The 22,272-nt window shown below is 36.3% G+C and overlaps 1 pseudogene; it reads right to left on the bottom strand.

The window, feature by feature from the left end:
• Positions 1-3,019: 3,019 nt before the first annotated feature.
• The window catches only part of LOC132422494 (protein lin-28 homolog A pseudogene), a 33,565-nt pseudogene continuing 14,312 nt past the window's right edge, over positions 3,020-22,272 (bottom strand).

Raw genomic sequence — 22,272 nt, 5'->3', positions numbered from 1 at the left:
ACTTAGAAGTATAGCTTTTATTAAAATTCCACACTTTCTTTCCTCATCTTGGTTGCTTCTGAGATATGTACAAAGTATCTGAGGAGAAGTGGTAGTGAGAACTGAACAGGTAATGTTGCTATAACAGTTATAAACAGTAAAGGAGCTAATATATTCATTAGTGCTTTTGTTTCCAATCATATCAAAAGATTTATGCCCTTTAAGCTTTGAAGGTAAGCTAAGCTTTTCACCTGAGAGTAAAAAGAATAAAATGTTTTTTATTCTATAATTTTACATCAATCAAGCCATGATGAACATCATTCCTCTGGTGACTTGCATATTCATATAATGTCATGTAATTGCTTTTTTTTTTTTTCAGTACCAGTAAGTCTTTATTCATTGTATTTTCCCAAGGAAAAGAAGGAGAAGGGAAAAGGGTCAGCATGTGTGTTATAAAATGATAGCAAATGGGAAGGGAAGTACCTGGCACAGCAAAATTTACCGTCAAATAAACACTGCCTAGATGGGGTCGCCAAAGCCCAAAGAGGCTCATTCACCTGCAGTTCAGGAATGAGGGGAAACGATGAGGGAAAGAGCAGACAGGTACATGTTTTTCTACTCTCCCTTCCTCCACGTAAATTCAAGATTTCACAGAAAGCTTTGGTTTCTAGCAGTAAACATGGAGTTACATTCATCCATCTCCTATTAAACAATCTCATGGCCACTTTGACGTTTCTTGCACCTTCATAGAAGTTCCTGAGTGACTTGGATATACATTCATCTTTCCTTTTGTGGTCTCCCAACCCCACTGTCTACATGGAAGGCCCCCTCATTGCTTCTCTCCAACCTAGGATTAGAGATTAAACTAGGTTTTAATTCATCCAAAGGCAGCAGTCTGTTTGACATGAATCACATCAAGGAACGGTCATGACTCAGGAGACTGGGAACAAGGGATGGAGAGTTCTTAACTTCTTCAGGATTTTTGCACAAATCATTTAATCACAGACACCCCACAAATTAAACAGAGGTGTATGGACTATTTTGGGGGAGCATGAAGGGGGAAAGACAAAGGGGTAGGAATCTAGTTTTTAGGACATAAGATCTTGTTTGAAATAGGAAATAGGGGAAGAGAAACACAAAAGTGTGGTTTAAGACCCCTCACTTCAAGGTGAGGGGCCCCCGAGCCTATATTTCAGATCTTTTTGCCTGGTACAGAACCTTTAGTCAAAGATACTTTGGCTATTTTTCTCAATATAAAAAGTTTCTAAACAATAAAACCCCAAAAGAACATGGAGAAGACCAACACATTATATTTACATAAACTAAGCCACCTAGCAATCACCAAATCAGCTACTTGTGAAGTCCTACAAAGCCCAGACAAATATAATAACTAGAGGGGGGCAGCAATTGGGGGAGACAAGAACCCAGGATCAGACACACATCACCCAATGCGTTCTACCGCATTTGCCCCATTACAACAAAGTGAGGTAGTTTTGCAGTGAGCTCACAGCATGTAAACGAAACCCCCTTTTCTCCTTTAGCTAATCCATGACACTAATCACTGCTGCAGCAGGGCAGGACACTGGCTCTGGGAACCACAGAGAAGCCATGGCTGATGGTCTCTCTGCAAACCAAGGAGGAAAAGCCCAGAATTGTTAAAAGTTAAGGATCTTGTCCTTGCTTCATATACACATCCCTGGGCAGCTCAAGATGGGTACAGAGGCATCGTTCTTAAAACCTATCCTTACCAAGTCACATTCTTTACAAAAACACACACATACACCCTGTTGTGCATGGTAGGCCTAGCCCAATCCAGTGACGGATGCATCTGGCATGTAAAGCAAGTCCTGTGCCCTGGGATTAGAGGTCTGGAAAAGGAATCCTTTATCACATGTACAGATGACCTTTGCCTAATTTAGCCGCCCCTTTCTGCACCTTTTACCTGGCCCAGCCTCTCCTAACCTCTCTGCACCACCTTTTCCTGATCAGACCAATTTCCAATCTTTCAGTACAAGGAGACCAAGTCATGGGGCAACCCAGCTAAATCTAGTCTCCCATGAAACACTGAAGATGGTAGAGTTTCAAGAGAACACTATGGCAGAAAAGCCAGCTCTAATTGGCAAAAATGAGGTAGCTCAATTAGGCTCTATGCTCCAAATAGTTGTTCTCTCCGGTGACATAGAAACAAAAGGTATTCCTGCTGTGCAGACCCCGAGCTGCTGCCGACTTATCCCTGAGATTGCTCACGTACCTGAGAACACAGAGCAGGAATGAGGACCTTAGATTAAAATACACAAAAATACAAAGCCAGAATACTTATATTACGGAAAAAAAGTTAAAGTGCACAAGATATGTCATTCGCACACAGCTAGTGCAGTTGGCATCCTAGAGAAAGTGGAACCCAAGGTATAGTCATCCAAGGAAGCAAATAGATAAAATTGTATTGGCCCAGAATGGGGTGGGAATGAGCCTAGAAGCAGCAGGTCTACAGTTGTTCCCATAACCACCCCTTTTGCCTATCATTACAACCCACTGCTTGGGACAGTTCTCAGCACTTTATCCCAAGAGGGGGTTATGAGGAGACAACAGGTGGAAAACCCTGCCTTACGCCTGAGATATTCCCTCCCACAGAATGTAATGGCTTGTGGGTTGGGCCCATCAATCTGGTCTCATGCTTAATCTTTTCACTCTGGCTGGGAAATATTCTTCCAAATCCTTCTTTAAGAGTAAAACAACTTCCCTATCCAGGCCACTTTCAAAAGCTGAAGATTCTGCGGGTGGAGACTCAGATAAAGCATGTAGGTAGGGTTACCCACCCAGAGCCCTCATGTGCATTTGGATAGAGCATGATTGGAGTTCCTTTGCCTCCCCCCTCCCCCCACCAGGAGGGAAGAGGAGGATGTTTTGGCCCCCGGCCTGAGATATATGGCGGTGCCAGCTGCCCCCTACCCACGCTGTCCACATGTCTCCACTCTGCTTATTGATGCCTGCTCCTCAAAACTTCCTGATCACAAAAGGATAGCCCCCCACCCACTGTGGCTCAACTCTGGGCCTCTGGGAGCATGGCAGGGCTATGGATCTCTTCTTCCTCCTCCCGAAGGTAGGCTGGCTTTCCCTGTGAGCTGGGAGCCAGCTGGACCTTCAGTGGCCACGAGGCCACCATATGGTTGATGCTCTAGCAGAACTGGCACTTCTTGGGATGGGGTGGCTGTCTGCATCCCTTGGCATGATGGTCTAGACCTCCACAGTTGTAGCACCTGTCTCCCTTTGATCTCCTTTTCTGTATGCTCTTCCCTTTGGGCTGCCTCTCGCTCCCAATACAGAATACTCGACCAGGGCCAGTGATTCGGAGAGATTCCAGGCCCTTGTCACACCTCTTAAAGGTGAATTCCATGGCCTCACCCTCCTTTAGGCTCCGGAAGCCCTCCATGTGCAGCTTACTCTGGTGCACAAAGTCATCCACGGGCCAGGGGGCGGGGTGTTGAGCGTGACCCCAGCACGGGAGGTCATGGACAGGAAGCCGAACCCCATGCACACAGTGAACCACTTAGAGGTGTGGGCACCGTGCAGCAGCTGCGGCTCCTCCGGCGCCTCCTCAGGTGCGTTGGCGCAGCAAACCCCCAAACTGCTGGCTTGACACAGAGCCCGTGGTCTTCGGCTGAGCCTGCGGCCCTGGGGCCCCTGGTCGGGCGGCCGAGAGCCCCAGAGAAGTTGGGAGGCAAAGGGGTGGCTTGGAGAAGAGGCTGCTACATCTTCCCCAGCACAACAGAGGTGGGAGGGCTCACCCATGTAATTACTTCTGATATAGACAATTGATTCATTTTTCCAGTCTTTCAAATCTGTGAATAAAGTATCTTTGGAGAATGTTGCTGCTTGCTAATTACTTTGTACTATATATTCTGAGTTACTACAGTGTTCTTCTGCATATATAGCTTTATTATAGGTTTCCTATCCTCCCTCTGCCCCATTCCTACTAGATCATTTCTCCTTAGCTTGTTATAGATATTCTGTGCATGTAGGTCTTGTGTGTGTGCATCGCATAACTCTGTCTTTTTATGTATACAGCAGGGGGAGTTGGTGATGGTAGTAGAGAGTTTCATGATGGAAAAAATAATCCTGCAGTCTTTGCATTCAGTTCTTACTGTAGTTTATTTTACTGGTAATGAGGGATCAGAATTTCAAAGAGTCAGGGAAAGTAGAGCACGTTAACGGTCAGCACAATACAGGTATTCTACAGTACAAAGAACATAGCAAAAGTCGCAGAAGTTGTATAGCACAAAAACAAGAAATGAATTAGGGAATGATGGGCTGAAGTTGAGGAAGATAACTGCTTCGGGAGGCAGAGTTGTCGCATGGTCTGGGGATCTGAGGCAGAGATGTGGCAGAAGCAGGACAAAGCCAACATTGTCACAGAACCCCGGGCCAAAGCTTCAGTATGCAAATGAGCCACAGACCCTTTACAAAAGGAGCTCTCCTTTCAGGAAACCGGACAATTCTAGGATGGGCCTCACAGAGCTCAGAAGTCATAAAATTACATTCAACCTAGAAAAAATGTGGATGTCCATCAACAGGGCAAAATTTGACTAAATTACAGTGAATGGATGACTATACAGCCATACATAATAATTTGTTCCACATATGTTAGGATATATGGAGAATTATGCAGCCATAAATAGCAGTTTTTATCCGTATCTGTGGACACAAATAAATGTCTAAGATATTTTTTCCCAGTGGGACAAAGAAACAAGTTGGAAGGGTAATACTTTATACATATAATTATATATTTGTAAAAAATATATATATATATGTCTGTGAAGAGTGAAGGAGAGAGAAAAAGAGAGAGAGGAGGAAGGAAAATAAATCTCAGGCCTGAAAGTAGATTTTCTTGGTGAGAAAGTAAGAGGAAGCTGGCAAATTATCATATTTGAAGTGTATGGAGACTGTTATTCAATTCCAAATTCATATTTACTTTTTTATAATTTAATAAAGATTATGTGAAAATATAAACAATCAAGTATCTTCCTGATTTTATTATTTGCTTTTAGCTTTATGCATGGTCTTTGTGACATAGAACCTTTCAATTTCTCTGCAGTAAATCTGTCAAGCTTCATTCTTTCCTAGGATTTTATGTTTTAATATGTCTTCAGATTTTTTCAATATTAGTGTTTTAAAACTGATTTTTTTTGGCATAAATTGAGGGACATGCCTCAATGTTTGATGCCTTAATATTTGACTCTAAGCAATTGTATCAGAACTCTGCATTCAAGTGGCATTATAACAAATATCTTTTCATAATAATCAAACTCATTCAAACTTAAACCATACATTTCTCACTGATCATATTTTTCAAATATATGCTATTCTAGTCCATTCATGTTTCTATAATAAACCGCCATAGACTGTGTGACTTAAAGAACATTTATTTCATATAGTTCTGGAGGTTGAGAAGGGCAAGAATAAGGCACCTGCTGACTTGATGTCTGGTGAGGGCCCCCTTCCTGGTTCGTAGACAACTGTTTTCTTGCTGTGTCCTCATATGGCAGAAAGGACATAAAGTCATTAATCCCATTCATGAGGGTTCTACCCTCAAGACAATCATTTCCCAAAGGCTCCACCTCCTAACATCATCACATTAGAGATTAGAATTTCAACAGAAAATTTTTGAGGGGATACAACAGTCCATAACACGTCATAGATTTAAAAGTTCTAAAAATTATTTAAATAACCATTGAATTAAAAAATGCATACTGATTCTAGTAAGAGTATCAGAAATAATTTTATATTTAACTTATATATTCTTTTAAAACATTATTCATGTTAAGTAAATTATATGGGGTGTTTGTGTATGTATGGTGTGCATGTGCATAGGATGTGTACGTGTGTGTGTTTGTATGTACTTACATTAAAGAAAGTTAAGAACTAAGGTAGAAAATTTAACTGATTTTCTGGCTAAGGGTACATTCCCAGTGCTGATGATTTCTCACTTGGGGGATTATTAATGAATATGAAAGAGTTACCAAATTGAATCTATAATGATCTTTTATAATCTTCCATTTTAATTCTCTTCATGGAGTTGTAATTTATATTTTATTATGCATTAAAATTAATAATAGTACATTTTAGACATTTGTTACACTTGGGTTAATATAATTATGTACTCTCCCTAACAAATGCTACCCACCACATTTCTTCAACTACCATCACCCTATGAAAAATTAACTAGTGTTTTGAAAAAATAAATATGTATCTTTTTACATAGACTAAAGTTTAATTTTAAGTTACAAAACTATGCATAGTGTTCTTTCCTTGTGTTGAAAATATAATCAATATTATTAGTTCTTATTCAGATGAATTAGTTCTTCATAAGCTTTGATGGGTATATCACTTAGTAGATTAATGTAACTTCAGCCCATTACACATAATGGTGGTCAAATTAATTCACTAAAACTCTGACCACATTCTGGATAGTAAACCAAGGAAAGATTAATCAGCTTAGTACTGTGCATCACACTACACTTAGAAGTGAATCATATGAGTGTAAATTATGCAAATTATTCCTATGTCTTTTCAAAATAGTAGCAAGTATATTGTGCAGTTTAACCATTGTAAATTCTATAATTATTAAAGTGTTTCATTACTCACCAATTCTGTTATAAAAATATCAAATGGTTACAGTAAATTGTGAAATCATGTACTTTATAACTAAAGAAAGTATACTTTTATGCATTCATAAATGAAAGCTGTTTAATTGTAACTGTAATAAATAAAGATATTGCAAATCTGTTTGGTCACATAATCCAGTAAAATAGGTTAGGAATATAATTATTTTGATAAATTTTAGGTTATTCAAAATATCATTAGGGAAGATATTATGAAATGAATCAAAAAATAAAACGATAAAACATTTTAAATTGTGTCAGACCGTATCTCTATTTATGCCTTTGATTCAAAACCAAAGTACTGACAGTTTCCACTATTTCTGATTAGTTAATTTTACTTCAGAAATATATAAATGTGACAGCCTGGAACAATGGAAAGAAAAGAACAGAGTCAAGGCCCTGTGCCCCCAGACCAAATTTGTCTCCTATTTTTTGTAAAACATTGAGCAAGTTATTTAATCAAGTGAAATATCTTTCTTAGAGTGTAAACAGAAATAGATGGATAAACTTCAAAATCTGAATAAATCGCAGAACAGTAGAGAAATGGATGAAAAACATGATTTCCCTAAAACTCTCAACAAATATCCATCAGAGAGTTAAAATGTTTTAATACTATCAACAGAAGAAAAACAAACTTTGATTTCCATATTGCCTATTGATTATTCAGTATCAAATTGTATTTTGAACATATGCTGTGTTTGTGTGACACTCGTGTTTCATTATCATCTTCCCAGTCATCCCACCCACCCAGCTAATCATGTATTCATTCATCCATTTGTAACTGGACTGTATCCTGAAATGTTCATGTTTATGTTACTCTTTTTGAACATTCATATAAATACCGTTCTACCCACATTGCCTCTAGGTGTATTATGGTTGACTTACTGAGAACGCAGAGGTAAAAGCCTTAAATACTAATAACTTGATTATCGAAAAATAGACTCTTGAAAATCAAAAATAAAATGTCATGTGATTAAAAAAATGACACATATTCTTTCTGAAAGAAAATAATGTCATCAGCTAATCCTTCAGCCCCATTGGAGATAAGATGATGAATTTGTGGACTGGGAGTTGTGAAGAGAAAGACATGAATCATGACATTAGTTTGGGCCAAGGAGCTGCAAGCAATAGGGTTTCACATGGTGATAAGGAATGAAGATTAGAGACAAAGATAGGATGCTGACCAAGATCCAACCAGCCTCAGAGAGCCCAATGGAGTTACAGTCACATATGCATACCACTAATTAACACTGGGTAAACACCTCCTGTTTCCCTTGCTGATATTTTTGAGCTATTCTTCTCTTTGGTGTGGGGAAGACCTTCTCCCAAGAGCTGGTGTCATGTTAATTAAGGATCATGCAAACAAACTACACCTGCTGCTGAGACTTGGCTAAGGCAAGCAAAACAAAACCACTTTTTTTTTTTTTTTAAATACATTTGCCCTTTCCTACATCTTTTCAATCACCCAGGAAATGTAACATTTCAGTACAGCAGTGTTTTTAATCAATGAAGATTCTACTGAAAGGGAAAGGAAAATTCACAACATTTCTCTATCAATGAAACACATTCTTGTTGCTCTTTCAGTAAAAATACTTTCATCAACTTAATGTCCAAACCCTACAGGAACAGGGCACACAGTTATAAAAAAAAAAAGAATCTTTAGCTCATGGATATTATTGCCTGGTTAGTGGAGTAAAATATTAAACTTTAAAAATATGCAATTACTCACAATTACAAATTCTGGGAAATGTTATGAAGGATGCATATAGGGTGATATCAAATAAATATGGGATAGATCAAAAGAAACTGGCTTGGGGGCAGTACTAGAATATTCTGATTTGAGGAATGATCAGAGAGTTGGGAAGTTTTGACTTTAGGATTCTCCCATGGATTCTAGCCCAAAGGTGGGGCTATGAAATCTAGGTTTTCTAAAAAGCACCAAATTACAGTGGGGTGGCAATCCATATTAGCAAGTGAAAATAAATAATTATAAAGACAGAGTGGGACCTCAAACAAGAAGTAGTAATAAAAACTAAAAGTCAGTGGAGATAAAAAAGGTCTGGAATTTTTTTGGAAAAACTGAGTAGTTTGGAAAAACTTAATACTGGTTTAGAATTGATGCCAGTATTAAGCAGGGTGCTCCAGAGAACCAATACGATATATCTATATATGTATCTATATCTATATCTATATCTGTCAATCTATGTCTAGATCTATGCACACATATATACACATATATGTATTTATATGTGCATGTATTAAGAGATTTTTTTTTTCTTTTTTTAAGGATTGGCTCATGTGATTGTTAGGGCTGGTAAGTACAAAATTCATAAATCAGGCCAGCAATCTCAAAACTCAGGCAGGGATTGATGTTGGAGTCCTGAGTCTAAAATTAGGTAGCTTGGCAGGCTGGAAACTTGGCAGGAGCTGACATTATAGTCATGAGTAAGAATTTCTTGGGGAAAACTCAGTTTTTGCTCTTAAGGCTTTCATGTGGTTGGGTGAGTTTCACTCACATTATCAAAGGTAATCTACTTTGCTTAAAGTCAACTTGTAGATGTAGATGTTAATCCCATCTGCAAAATGCCTTCACAGCAACACTTAGTGTTTAATTAAATCACTGGGTGTTATAGCTTAGTCAAGCTGGCATATAAAATTAACCATCATATAGCATAAACGGTAAGAAGAGGAAGGTGTGGTAAGTGGTGCTTATCAAATTCAAAACAAATAGATTTTTTATTTTTCACATTTTTCCATCTCAAGTATCTAGTTCTAGTTCTGTAATGTATGTTTATATTCCCTTCAGTTATTTCCTGAAAATGCCTTTACTGCAGTCATAATGTTTTATTTTCTTTAGTCTTAGAGAACTTTCTAATTCTGTCTTATTATTTCTTAATATCTGACTGACTTTATTTCTCTTTTTCACCATAAAATTATCAAATTTTTCACAATACTTAGAAATTCTATGTACTGTATTTTTCAATATTATAGTTAAATGTTTCAGTCATCTAATTTGAATCACTCTAAATATTGATTTAATATATTAGAGGCACATTTTCCAGAACATTATTAGTTATATAAAGTAATATAAAAATAAAACATATGGTTCTATTTTATTCAAATTAAAAGTCATAAGAAAGCATAAACACATTAAATAAACTTAGAAACAGCTTGCATCAAGAGTAATAAATAAAAACTGGATCTTTAATACACACAAGTTATATAATATTAATTACAGGTCTTCAGACCAGATATTTTTATTTACCAAATGAGTTTAAATTAAAGGTATTTTCTTCAAAGGAACAAGAAAAGAGCCTAATTAGTTATTCCACTTAGAACTAGTACAAATGTAAAAATGTGGATTTCCTAAATATCATTTTATTGTATTATCTATTAATAAATTTGCATACTGTATTATAAAGCTTACTTATTCAGTATCACATTAACATTGGTTTCATATATATATATATATATATATAACAAAGCACAGGCTGTGATCTTATCTGCATGCTTCTAGGTATGTTTCCAGAGTCACTATTCCTAACAATTGCTGCTTCCAAATTCACTTTCATATATGATTTCATAATATTATGGCCAAAACAGAGTTAAATGCCAAAAGAGTAATATAAAAATAGTAATAAACATATTTTTCAAATTTGCTTTGTTTTGAAAATAAAGCTAAGATAGCTTCATGGTATGCTATGAAGCAGGCATCATTGTTAGCACTATTTTTCAGCCAAAGAAACAGACATTTAGAATTAGTAAATAAATTTTTATGGTTAAAAGAGGTCATGTTTCAAAGCTGAAATTGAAATCAGGTAAGCATTATCATAATCATAATCGAAACTTTAATCATAATCGAAGTTTTCATGGTACTATAATCAAACAAACAAACAAAAAATAAAATAAATAATTCTAGCCATTACATAATTTGAAAAAACTATTATCTAATCAAGTTTCAATAATTCCCTTTGTGCTAGAAATAATATATTAGCTTAAGTGAACAAATGGATTTGCAGAAAATTTGTCCTTTTGCAACCAGACTCTCAGGATGACCCTCATGATCCCTATTTTCTGATATTCATGCCTTTACGTGATCTCTTTCGAATGTCGGCAGAACACGTGACTTGCTTCTAATCAACAGAAAATGAGAATCATGTCAGGATATATATGATTATGTTTTTGCTACTAAATGATTGCATTTCATAAAATTGGAGAACCCATCTTGATGGAGTTTCTTTCTCTCTTCCTTGCTGAGTTTGAACAAGCAAGCAGCCATTTTTGGAAACCCTCTTGGCAAGTCACTGTGAGAGGCCTCTAGTCACTGAGGGAAGTCACTGCCTGACAGACAGAAAGATGATTGAGTCCTCAATTCTAAAGATGCAAAGAACTGAATTCTGCTAAAAATTTGAGTGAGTTTGAAAGTGGATCCATCCCTAGTCAGAATTCAAATGAGACTTCAACCTTATCCTACATGTTTATTGAAGTCTTGTGAGGTCCTAAGCAAAAGACCCAGATAAACCAATGCCTGACTTCTGATTCATAGAAAATTGTGAAGTAATAAATATCTATTGTAACAAGAGATAAATAATAGAGCTCCTTAGTTTTTCGTTTTAGATTTCTCACTAAAAGTGACATTGGGTTGATTGTCATTCATGAAGTGTCCTTCATTGTTATTTTAAAATGCTTATAAGACACTCTTAAAGATAATCCATGCTCATGTACAGAAATATACCACAACTCTGAAAACAAAACCAAAAATATGCTATATGCTTCTAAATATAATCTTTCTTAAATATAATCATAATGACACCTGTAAACTTCAATGGCTTAAAACAATACTAATTATATGACTCATAAGTCTATGGCTGTTTTAGACATTCTCCAGAAACAGGATATGCCAGCTCCTCCCACCCCCAAATGTCAAGACAGATGATCGCACACACAGAAGAAGAGGACATAAAAAAGTTTATTACTTATATAATGAGATATTTTGGTAAGAGCAGGGCAGGAAAGGTTTCCAAGCTGGCCTAAAAATGGCTGGAGAGTGCATGGAAAGGAGACTGGCTTGGGTTTTCACAGTGGTTAGGGAGTGGCACCAGGGTGTGTTTCTTGTGTGCAGCAAAGGGCTTATATGGTTTTAAATTCTGTGAGCACCACAAGAGGGAGTACACAGATATTCTTATCAGCTTTCTGAGATTTGAGACAGAAGGGAAAGAGGAAGAGATAAGGCCCCAAAGTTGTCAGCAGCCAAATATCAAACAGAGTCAGACTCATTATTACAATGATAGATTGAGTAGATTTATCTGATTTCAGCTCTGATCCCTCATGTGTCTGTGGCTACCTGTAGGCAGCTCTGTTGACTGCTGATCTAGAACGGATGTCTGGAAATCTGAGCTCTCCTCCAGCATTTGTTCCACAGTAGAGGAAGAGACCCAAAAGGGAGACTTGAAGCACTCAGATATTGAAGGCTACGGCTTAGAACTAGAAACCTGAAACTTTGTAATATACTAACTAAAATAAATCATAAGGTCAACTTAGATTCAAAAAGTGGAGGAGACTCCTTTTCTCGATGAAAAGCATTGCAAAATCAATTTGCAAGGACATGATTACAGAGAGTAGGATAATTAAAGTCATTTTTGTAAACAATCTACTATAGAAATGGCTAGAGGAAAACATTAAACTATCCGTATTTTATTTCATGGCACGCAAATTTGAACACATTGAATTTAACTGAAACAAGGGAAAGAGTCATGATTTACACCTCACCATTCAGTCTTCTAACCAAAAAGAATAAAATTATACTAACCAGACATTTAAGTGGCCATCTTTTTGCAATGTAAGTTGATTTTCAATCACTCAGATGCTATTTCTCCCCTGAAAGTTATTGAATAATAGTAAACAATGAATAGTGACTGAGATCATTTTAAATTAACCTATTCAGAAATGGCAATTTCCAAGGAAAATAATGCAAAGCAGAGGTAGGGGATGGTGAGATTTATAGAAATATTAATTAAATTAAGAGGTAGCAGCACAAAGAGGAAGATTCCTAGGAGCAGGGTATCAAAGGATTGCATTTTCTCATGTATTTTATCAACTCAGAGAATTAGAAAATGAAGCAGTAGTATAGTGATTTTAGTAGTATCTTAATAGTGCATGTCTGGACAATGCTAAAAAGTACAAACTTAATTGGCTGCATCTAAACCTGCCCAACAATTATAGTTTAATAAAGGATCCCACTGTAATACTAGAAGTTAAATCTAAGCCAAGTTCAGGCTTCACACGCTGTCCTTTGGGAAATACAAGACTATGGCTAATCTCACTCTATCTGAAAATTAATTGTATGATACATATCACCAGGGAACTTCTGAAAAGATATTCAAACATAAAGGAATGGGTTATTTTAGAAAAGAAAATACCATCATTTGAGATAAAAGAGAATCTTGAACATGATGATTAAATCAACCTATTAAGCAGTAACATACTTAATGGTAAATCACTAGCAGCAGTTTACTAAAAAATTGAAAATAAGACGGGAATGCCCACCACAGTTATTTAATGATGTCCTGCAAGAAGAGGAAGAACAATGGAAAAGACTGATAGATTTTGGCTAGTTGCTCTAATTAAGAGAGGATGTGACTTTCTACTTGGAAAGATTATAGGAAGCTAACGTATCATTAGAACATATACAATAAGAGTTGGACACACTACTCTGCTACAACATAAAATTATAGAAGTCAGTAACTCTCATATATATCAATGATAATAGGATAGAAATTATATGTGTTTAAAACAAGATAGAAACTAAAATAGAATGAATATTCCATTTCACCAAATAACCCAAATGACACGTTATTTCCTAAAAGTTTCCTAGAAGTTCATTCCATTATAAATATTCAATACTGATCAAAATATAATACACAATATGATTGAATACTTGTCTAAATTAATACTATAAATGATTCTGAGTAAGATTTCTATTTAAATGTACTCTATCACCATAAGCCTGTTTTTCAATTACATAAAGTTACTCCAAAATTTCAATACAAATCCAAAAGAAATAGTAGATGTCAAACATATTTGAAAAAATGCAGGCTAGTTTTACTATCTTATGTTTAAATACGTTATTTCTTTATAAAAGGTAAAGCAATGATGTACTAGAACAAAAAAATAAACCTATTAGATCAATGAAAATAATAGAAAACCTAGTTGTAGAGCATTTTGTTGAATACAAATGTAAGAGAATATCCACATACTCAGACATTCATACACACACAAACCTACACAAACACAAACACACACACACACACCCCTAGAGTATAACAGTACTTTAAAATGGAGGTTATTCTTGTATGTTCTATAAATAATAAATAATATTATTGTAATGGTAAGGGAATTCATAAAACTGTGTGATTCATTGAGTATACCAAGTCTTCAGATAATTTTAATATTCTTTACACTCTATTTTTCAATTTTTTTACAATGAATGGAACACACAATTTATACTCTAATTTCAGAAAAGAAACAATAAATACTTAAAAGTAATTTGAAAAGTGAATTGGAAACTTAGAAGAAAATAATCATATTTGAAATACTCAAAGTGTAATTTTATTATCAGTAAAAATATAAAACCAGAGTCTCAGTGATTTTGTGCCTGAGTTAGAAAATATGTTATGCTTGCATACTTCCTTGGTATGAAAGAGTTCAACATGTTTATCTTTTTCTTTACTTATATTCAATTCACACATATACATATCAGAGAAGGGAAAAGGAAGCTGGCAAAGTGAACCATTTCCTAGAAATTAAAATAAATATAAACGTTCTGGGAATGGAAATCTTTCCATAAATTAGTGGTTCACAAGTCTGATGCAGAATTCTTTCAGAGAGACCTCAGGTCAAATGTATTTCTAAAATAACACTAAAACATTATTTTTTGTTTTCACCAATATTCTCTCATAATTGTAGAGTGGAGCTATCTAAATGCTACATGACTTTGATGGGGTAATTGCTCTCATGACTAATGGATGTGAATGGAATTGTGTACAGTATATTCTTATGTTTCCTAGAATATTCTGAAACAGTGCATAGATAGATGATACATAGGTAGAAATATATATATATATTTTTTTTCAGAGATTAATTCAATTTTTTTTCAGAGTTCATACCATACTCTTACTAGCTATGTGCAATTATAATTAGCATGATCTCTGTAATATTATTTTCCAATAATTCATCATTATTTGGAAACCCCCAATTTTTCTGCATTTATGTGGAAATACAAACAATACATAGTTTTCTTGCCTTGCAATATTTTTTTAAAATTGAGGAAACTTTTAGGTATCTGAAGCTTATTTTTTAGAATTTTAGTTAGGATATATATTTTCTTGCAGTTAAGAATAGATGTTTGGCTTAGAAAGGGAGATTAGACGACTTGGTTTCTCAACTCACATTTGTAGCATCTATGTATAAAGTTGCTGAAGAAAGATAAAATCAGAGTCCTCTCTATTAAACATAGACATGATTTGTGCTTTAAAAGTCAAATATTGTTATACCTTTACAAAAGATACATGGAAATGTCCCTGAAGCATCTTACAATTTTGAACTTATATCTTGACCCTGAGTACACATCTTTCCAAATTGCTAATATAGCTATATTGAGGTATAAATGATGTACAAAAAACAGCACAAATTTAATGTCTACAATTTGATGAATTTGATTACATTCATACACCGTGTATGTGTGTATCACAAAGATTAAGGAAATAAACATGCACATCACCTCCAAAAGTTTCCTCATGTTCCGTGTGTATGTTAAGAATACTTAACATGAAATCTACCCTCTTAACAAATTTTTAAGTGTTTGATCAAGCTACTCCACCATTTGTTAATTGCAGGCACTATGTTGTACCCCAGATGTCTAGAACTTATCCATCTTGTATAACTGTAACTTTATACCCACTGGACAGTAACTCTTATTTTCCCTTCCCCATGCCTTGGCAACCATCATTTATTTTCTGCTTCTACAAGTTTGACTATTTTAGATAACTCATGTAAGTGGAATAACGCAGTATTTGTCCTTCTGTGACTGACTTAATTCATTTAGCATAATGCTTTACAGGTAGAGCCAGGATTTTTTTTCGTTTTTAAGGCAGAATGATATTCTATTGTATGTGCATACCACATTTTCTTTATCCATTTGTCTATTGATGAATATCTGGCTTTTCATATCTTGTCTATCATGAATAATGCTACAATGAATGAAAGTCCTCTTATTTTTTTAATGTCTTTATTGGAGTATAATTGCTTTACAGTGGTGTGTTACTTTCTGCTGTATAACAAAGTGAATCAGCTATATGTATACATATATCCCTATGTCTCCTCCATCTCGTGTCTCCCTCCCACAATCCTACCCCACCCCTGTAGGTGGACAAAAAGCACCCAGAACTTATCTTCCTGTGCTATGTCGCTGCTTCCCACTAGCTAGCTATTTTACATTTGGTAGTGGATATATGTCCATGCCACTCTCTCAGTTCGTCCCAGCTTACACTTCCCCCTCCCCGTGTCCTCAAGTCCATTCTCTACGTCTGCACCTTTATTCCTATCCTGCTCCTAGGTTCTTCAGAACTTTTCTTTTTACTTGAGATTCCATATATACATGTTAGCATACAGTATTTGTTTTTCTCTTTCTGACTTACTTCACTCTGTATGACAGTCTCTAGTTCCATCCATCTCACTACAAATAACTCAATTTTGTTTCTTTTTATGGCTAGGTAATATTCCATTGTGTATATGTGTCACATCTTCTTTATCCATTCATCTGTCGATGGACACTTAGGTTGCTTCCATGCCCTGGCTATTGTAAATAGAGCTGCAATGAACAATGTGGTATATGACTGTTTTCGAATTATGGTTTTCTCAGGGTATATGCCCAGGAGTGGGATTGCTGGGTCTTATGGTAGTTCTATTTTTAGTTTATTGAGGAACCTCCATACTATTCTCCATAGTGGCTGTATCAATTTACATTCCCATCAACAGTGCAAGAGGGTTCCCTTTTCTCCACACACTCGCCAGCATTTATTGTTTGTAGATTTTTTGATGATGGCCATCCTGACTGGTGTGTGGTGATACCTCATTGTAGATTTTGTGTGTGTGTGTGTGTGTGTGTGTGTGTGTGGTACGTGGGCCACTCACTGTTGTGGCCTCTCCCATTGTGGAGCACAGTCTCCAGACACACAGGCTCAGCGGCCATGGCTCATGGGCCCAGCTGCTCTGCGGCATGTGGGATCCTCCTGGAGCGGGGCACGAACCTGTGTCCCCTGCATCAGCAGGCAGACTCTCTACCACTGTGCCACCAGGGAAGTCCCCTCACTGTAGTTTTGATTTACATTTCTCTAATGATTAGTGATGTTGAGCATCCTTTCATGTGTTTGTTGGCCATCTGTATAACTTCTTTGGAGATATGTCTATTTAGGTCTTCTGTCCATTTTTGGATTGGGTTGTTTGTTTTTATGATATAGAGCTGCATGACCTGCTTGTATATTTTGGAGATTAATCCTTTGTCAGTTGCTTCATTTGTAAATATTTTCTCCCATTCTGAGGGCTGTCTTTTTGCCTTGTTTATGGTTTCCTTTGCTGTGCAAAAGCTTTTAAGTTTCATTAGGTCCCATTTGTTTATTTTTGTTTTTATTTCCATTTCTCTAGGAGGTGGGTCAAAAAGGATCTTGCTGTGATTTATGTCTATGCCTATGTTTTCCTCTAAGAGTTTGATAGTGTCTGGCCTTCCATTTAGGTCTTTAATCCATTTTGAGTTTATTTTTGTGTATGGTGTTAGGAAGTGTTCTAATTTCATTCTTTTACATGTAGCTGTCCAGTTTTCCTAGCACCACTTATTGAAGAGGCTGTCTTTTTTCCATTATATGTTCTTGCCTCCTTTATCAAAGATAAGGTGATCATATGTGCATGGGTTTATCTTTGGGCTTTCTAACCTGTTCCATTGATCTAGTTTTCAGTTTTTGTGCCAGTACCATGCTGTCTTGATTACTGTATAGTATAGTCTGAAGTCAGGGAGACTGATTCCTCCAGTTCTATTTTTCTTTCTCAAGATTGCTTTGGCTAGTCAGGGTCTTTTGTGTTTCCATACAAATTGTGAAATTTTTTGTTCTAGTTCTGTGAAAAATGCCATTGGTAGTTTGATAGAGATTGGACTGAATCTGTAGATTGCCTTGGGTAGTATAGTCATTTTCACAATATTGATTCTTCCAATCCAAGAACATGGTATATCTCTCGATCTGTTTGTATCATCTTTAATTTCTTTCATCAGTGTCTTATAGTTTTATGCATACAGGTCTTTGTCTCCCTTGGTGGGTTTATTCCTAGGTATTTTATTCTTTTTGTTGCAGTGGTAAATGGAAGTGTTTCCTTAATTTCTCTTTCAGATCTTTCATCATTAGTGTACAGGAATGCAGGAGATTTCTGTGCCTTAATTTTGTATCCTGCTACTTTACCAAATTCATTGATTAGTGCTAGTAGTATTCTGGTAGCATCTTTAGGATTCTCTATGTATAGTATCATGTCATCTGCAAACAGTGACAGTTTTACTTCTTCTGATTTGTATTCCTTTTATTTATTTTTCTTCTCTGATTGCTGTGGCTAAAACTTCCAAAAGTACTTTGTATAATAGTGGTGAGAGTGGGCAAGCTTGTCTTATTCCTGATCTTAGTGGAAATTGTTTCACATCTTCACCATTGAGAACAATGCTGGCTGTGGATTTGTCATATACGGCCTTTGTTATGTTGAGGTAAGTTCCCTCTATGCCTACTTTCTGCAGGGTTTTTATCATCAATGGGTGTTGACTTTTGTCAAAAGCTTTCTCTGCATCTATTGAGATGATCATATGGTTTTTCTCCTTCACTTTGTTAATAAGGTGTATCATGTTGATTGATTTGCGTATATTGAAGAATCCTTGCATTCCTGGAATAAACCCCATTTGATCATGGTGTACGATCCCTTTAAAGTGCTGTTGGATTCTGTTTGCAAGTATTTTGTTGAGGATTTTTGCATCTATGTTCATCAGTGATATTGGCCTGTAGTTTTCTTTTTTTTTGACATCTTTGGCTGGTTTTGTTATCAGAGTGATGTTAGCCATGTAGAATGAGTTTGGAAGTGTTCTTCCCTCTGCTATATTTTGGAAGAGTTTGAGAAGGATAGGTGTTAGCTCTCCTCTAAATGTTTAATAGTACTTGGCTCTGAAGCCTTCTGGTCCTCGGCTTTTGTAACAAACAAGGAAGATTTTTAATCACAGTTTCCGTTTCAGTGCTTGTAATTGGTCTCTTTTTAGTTTTGATTTCTTCCTGGTTCAGTCTTGCAAGGTTGTGCTTCTCTAAGAATTTGTCCATTTCTTTCAGGTTGTCCATTTTATTGGCATATAGTTGCTTGTAGTAATCTCTTATGATCCTTTGTATTTCTGCAGTGTCACTCTTTACTTCTCCTTTTTCATTATAATTTCCATTTATTTGAGTCTTCTCCCTTTTTTTCTTGATGAGTCTGGCTAACGGTTTATGCATTTTGTTTATCTTCTCAAAAACTAGCTTTTAGTTTTATTGATCTTTGCTATCATTTCCTTAATTTCTTCATTTATTTCTGATCTGATATTTATGATTTCTTTCCTTCTGCTAACTTTGGGTTTTTTGTTTTTCTTTCTCTAATTGCTTTAGGTGTAAGGTTAGGTTGTTTATTTGAGCTGTTTCTTGTTTCTTGAGGTAGGGTTGCATTGCTATAAACTTCCCTCTTGAACTGCTTTCGCTGCATCCTACAGGTTTTGGGTCATTGTGTTTTCATTGTCATTTGTTTCTAGGTATTTTTTTAATTTCATCTTTGATCTCTTCAGTGATCTCTTGGTTATTTAGTAGGATATTGTTCAGCCCCCATGTGTTTGTATTTTTTACAGATTTTTTCCTGTAGTTGATACCTAGTCTCATAGTGTTGTAGTTGGAAATGATACGTGATATGATTTCAATTTTCTTAAATTTCCCGAGGCTTGATTTGTGACCCAAGGTATGATCCATCATGGAGAATGTTCCATGAGCCCTTGAGAAGAAAGTGCATTCTGTTGATTTTGGATGGCATGTCCTATAAATATCAATTAAGTCCACCATTTTAATGTGTCATTTAAAGTTTGTGTTTCCTTAATTATTTTCATTTTGGATGATCTGTCCATTGGTGAAAGTGGGGTGTTCAAGTTCCCTACTATTATTGTGTTACTGTCGATTTCCCCTTTTATGGCTGTTAGCATTTGCCTTATGTATTGAGGTGCTCCTATGTTGGGCACATAAACATTTACAATTGATATATCTTCTTCTTGGATTGATGCCTGGATCATTATGTAGGGTCCTTCTTTGTCTCTTGTAATAGTCTTTATTTTAAAGTCTATTTTGTATGACATGAGAATTACTACTCCAGCTTTCTTTGATTTCTATTTCCATGGAATATCTTTTTCTATCAGTCTGTAGGTGTCCCTAGGTCTGAGGTGGGTCTCTTGTAGACAGCATATATACAGGTCTTGTTTTTGTATCCATTCAGCCAGTCTATGTCTTTTGGTTGGAGCATTTAATACATTTACATTTAAGGTAGTTATCGATATGTATATTATTACCATTTTCTTAATTGTTTTTGGTTTGTTTTTGTAGGTCTTTTCCTTCTTTTGTGCTTCCTGCCTACAGAAGTTCCTTTAGCATTTGTTGTAAAGCTGGTTTGGTGGTACTGAATTCTCTTAACTTTTGCTTGTCTGTTAAGGTTTTTATTTCTTTGTCAAATCTGAATGAGATCCTTGCTAGGTAGAGTAATCTTTGTTGTAGTTTTTTCCCTTTCATCATTTTAAATATGTCCTGCCACACCCTTCTGGCTTGCAGAGTTTCTCCTGAAAGATCAGCTCTTAACCTTATGGGGAGTCCCTTGTAGGTTATTTGCTGCTTTTCCCTTGCTGCTTTCAATATTTTTTCTTTGTATTTAATTTTTGATAGTTTGGTCAATAGGTGTTGGTGTGTTTCTCCTTGGGTTTTTCCTGTATGGGACTCTGTGTGCTTCCTGGACTTGATTGACTATTTCCTTTTTCATATTAGGGAAGTTTTCAACTCTAATCTCTTCAAATATTTTCTCAGACGCTTTCTTTTTCTCTTCTTCTTCTGGGACCCCTATAATTTGAATGTTGGTGCATTTAATGTTGTCCCAGAGGACTCTGAGACTGTCCTCAGTTCTTTTCATTCTTTTTTCTTTATTCTGCTATGGGGTAGTTATTTCCAATATTTTATCTTCCAGGTCACTTATCTGTTCTTCTGCCTCAGTTATTCTGCTATTGATTCCTTCTAGAGAATTTTTAATTTCATTTATTGTGTTGTTCATTATTGTTTGTTTGCTCTTTAGTTCTTCTAGGTCCTTGTTAAGTGTTTCTTGTATTTTCTCCATTCTATTTCCAATATTTTGGATCATCTTTACTATCATTACTGTGAATTCTTTTTTAGGTAGACTGCCTGTTTCCTCTTCATTTGGTCTGGTGGATTTTCTCTTGCTCCTTCATCTGCTGTGTATTTCTTTGTCTTCTCATTTTGCTTAATTTACTGCGTTTTTTTTTTTTCTCAGGCTGCAGGTTTGTATTTCCTGTTGTTTTTGGTGTGTGTCCCCAGTGGGTAAGGCTGGTTCAGTGGCTTGTGTAGGCTTCCTGGTGGAGGGGACTGGTGTCTATTTTCTTGTGGATGAGGCTGCATCTTGTCTTTCTGGTGGGCAGGACCATGTCTGGTGGTGTGTTTCGCAGTGTCTGTGAACTTATTATGCTTCTAGGCAGCCTCTCTGATAATGGCTGGGGTTGTGTTCCTCTCTTGCTAGTTGTAGCTTGCTGGTCTTTGAGTGGAGCTGGGTCCTAGCAGTGAGATGGAGATATCTAGGAGAGCTTTCGCCATTTGATATTACGTGGGGCCGGGAGGTCTCTGGTGGACCAATGTCCTGAATTCAGCTCTCCCACCTAAGAGGCCGAGGCCCGACCCCGGCGGGAGCACCAAGACCCTGTCAACCACATGGGTACTAGTGTTGGAGGGTCTCCTGCAGAGGCAAGGAGTGGCTGTGGCTCACTGCAGGCACAAGGACACTGACAGCAGATGTCTGGGAAGTACTCCTTGGTGTGAGCTCTCCCGGAGTCTGCCATTATCCTCACCAAAGAAACTCTGAAAGTCCTCTTTAAGGGCATCTGCTTCTTGTCTCTAGCAAAAACTACATGTGTAATTATTTGAGCTGTGAGCTAAACTAAATACTCTTTTTCCTCAAGGGAAACCATTTTTACTGAAAAAAAAATCTTGAACAGAAATCATGGTAATTCAGACCTGGGTGTTTTGCAAACACTTTACAGAGAAGACAAAGTGAGCCACTCACTTTAAGGAAAACAACTTTTTCTGATCATTGCTATTAGCAAAATGAATGCTCTGGGGCAAAAATTAGAATTTTAGAAATTGTCAGCTATGGCTACTCAACTCTGAAAGAATTTTCCATGAAATAAATGGTAATATTAAGTAAATGTACATCAACTTTCAGAAGACTTGTATAACTATTGAAGCAATATTTTCCAAAGTAACAAAGGACAAAATTACAC

Source organism: Delphinus delphis, chromosome 3, assembly GCF_949987515.2.
Source record: "Delphinus delphis chromosome 3, mDelDel1.2, whole genome shotgun sequence".
NCBI classification, from domain to species: Eukaryota; Metazoa; Chordata; class Mammalia; order Artiodactyla; family Delphinidae; genus Delphinus; species Delphinus delphis.
The sequence above is the reverse complement of the archived record's forward strand: the minus strand, read 5'-3'. Positions and strand labels throughout refer to the sequence as shown.